This window comes from Ischnura elegans, chromosome 6 (genome assembly GCF_921293095.1).
Source record: "Ischnura elegans chromosome 6, ioIscEleg1.1, whole genome shotgun sequence".
In the NCBI taxonomy this organism is placed as follows: domain Eukaryota; kingdom Metazoa; phylum Arthropoda; class Insecta; order Odonata; family Coenagrionidae; genus Ischnura; species Ischnura elegans.
This window is the reverse complement of record NC_060251.1, coordinates 91,823,271-91,825,662: the sequence shown is the minus strand read 5'-3', so window position 1 is coordinate 91,825,662 and position 2,392 is coordinate 91,823,271. Positions and strand designations below refer to the sequence as shown.

Here is a 2,392-nt window from a genome sequence, read left to right as displayed (position 1 = left end):
GCTATGTTCCTTTACCACCAATGACATTGACTACTCGAATATCTGAACCTGCAATTAAAAATATAAATAAAATTTTGAGCTTTATTACACCAAAAGCATTAATTCATTAGTAGTTTTAATGAACAGCATCTTACAATTAGTGATACATCAAATTCTCACAATCAACAGTCCTGATAAAGTTCTATAATGTGTAGATGTTTATTAAACATACAATCACTTAAGTTTCTATATCATCTTTCATGGTTTGAGCAATAGGAAATTAATAAACGTGCAATTTCAATTGGCAGACAACTTTCTGGAAATTAATATTATTACCAAGATGGCAATCTTCCTGTCAGCATACAAAATTATAAAAAGGAATGATATGACATTAACATTCCATAACACTGTTACTCAGTGTTATAACTATGGGGGGAGGAAGGGAAAGATCCCTCCCCAAAGCCTCAGAGAAATAAAAAAATTATTTATAATTATTTTATATATTGAACTGCATCGACTAAAAGTTAAATCTTTAGCGCCAAAATGATTTCAAATGTATTTCCAGGAATGTTATTCTTCAAAAATTTTCTTGGACTGATTCGTTGTCTGAGGGGGAGGGGGGTGGTTGCTACCCCAGGCCATCCTATCCTTCCCAAGGCATATTCCTAGTTACGCTATTGCCATTACTCCTTCACACAAATATTTCAACATTTATCAGATCATCTAAAATTATTATCAAATTGAATACATACAGTCATATTAAACTACTCCATTGCCTAATCTCGACCATCCTATGCTCTCCCCCTTTAAAAAATATTTACATTTTAAAACATTCCAAACAGCGGAATAGGTTGATAGATTTCACATTTAATAGGCATTCTCAAACATATCCCATATTTTAACCCCAGAATACTGTTCAGCAAAGAATTCATGTCAATGGTGAAGGTACCCCCCAATTAATGACCCTCATTATAACGATGAACACCATTTACCTATCTCCATCAACACCACCATGGAATATGTCATACAGTTTCCTCTAGTATTACATCCATTATAATAACATTCAGACCAGGATTAAGCAGTCAATAGTTATGGAAAAAAATTGACTGTATAAGAGGAATCTCAGAATAGTAGTGAATTAATGCACAGCAAGACCAAACTTGCCTATCAAAAGAACCACTAGTAATTATGAAGAACAGATTTCAACCCCAGAAAACTGTTCAGTGAAGAGTTCAAGTCAATGCTCATGGTACCCTCCAATCAATAAGATGAACAACATTTACATTCTCCATTAACACCGTCATGGAATATATATTCCTTTAAGTACAACATATAATGTAGTAATTTGCCAATAAGGATTAAGTAATCCACTAATGAGAACTAATGCGTCTAATATTTACATGCCACTTTCATTATGAGGTTTTTGACTTTTACTTTGCAGTGCACCATTTTCCATTGCGCCATTTAATGCATTACCTTCAACAAATATATTCAAAGCTACAGACACTAACCTCAACCCTTAACAAACAAATAAATGGCAATGTGGTATCCTATTCATACATGCATGCTGGTGAGAAAGGGTAGTTGAACGCTCAATGCCAGGGTATTTCTTGTAAAATGTAGAACTTACCCAATCAGTAATTTTAGCATCGTGTGCTAGTTCTTCCTATGTTGCTCCCTTGCCAAATGACACTCTTGGAACCTGCATGAACAGCAGCAGCAACAGGCAAGTGATAATGCAAATCAATTTTATTAATTTATTCCAATGGTAAACATTACTAATCACTAGAATATAGAATCAACGCAAAAGGAAATGGCAGAAAATCCCCCTACGGCTTAGGATAAACACCATAAATGGATTTAGGAGTACAATATCCTAGGTTTATCACAACGTATCACTAAGAAATGCATTTTAAAGAAGTTTTTATTGCAACAGAAATCATGATATCTCAAAAATATCATTAAAACCATATTATTTTCACACAATACCACATCAGGTCTTGAATAAGTTATATCTACAATTACCAATAAGCTCCCAATCCACTCTTGACAATCACTATTTATAAAACATTTATAAAAGCAAAATTAAACACACAGGCTAAATAAAAGTAAATGTATAAGTAAAACAATAAGTTCTAGAAAAATTTATATGAATAATATACACACTGACAACAAGGCATTGAAATTGAAATGATGTACGAAGAAATAATCAAAAACTCCTAGTTTTCCATAGCCATATTTTTTAAATATCTCGCAATAATTAGGCATGAATAGTACCGTCCTCTTTGATAATCACTGAAGCCATTTCAGAAAAACCTAATTAATTATATATTTCCATATTTTACAATTAGTTACTAAGCCCGAATACGTACCACAAGTAAATATTCGGCCAAAGATGTTGAAACTTCAAGTA

General features: G+C 32.8%; 1 long non-coding RNA gene across 1 annotated transcript; it reads right to left on the bottom strand.

Annotated features, from left to right (window-relative positions):
• On the bottom strand, positions 1–2,392 carry LOC124160721. The gene is made up of 3 exons (XR_006865230.1): positions 2,352–2,392; positions 1,610–1,681; positions 1–48 (listed from the first exon to the last, which is right to left on the bottom strand). It is a non-coding gene; the product is annotated as an uncharacterized LOC124160721 (long non-coding RNA).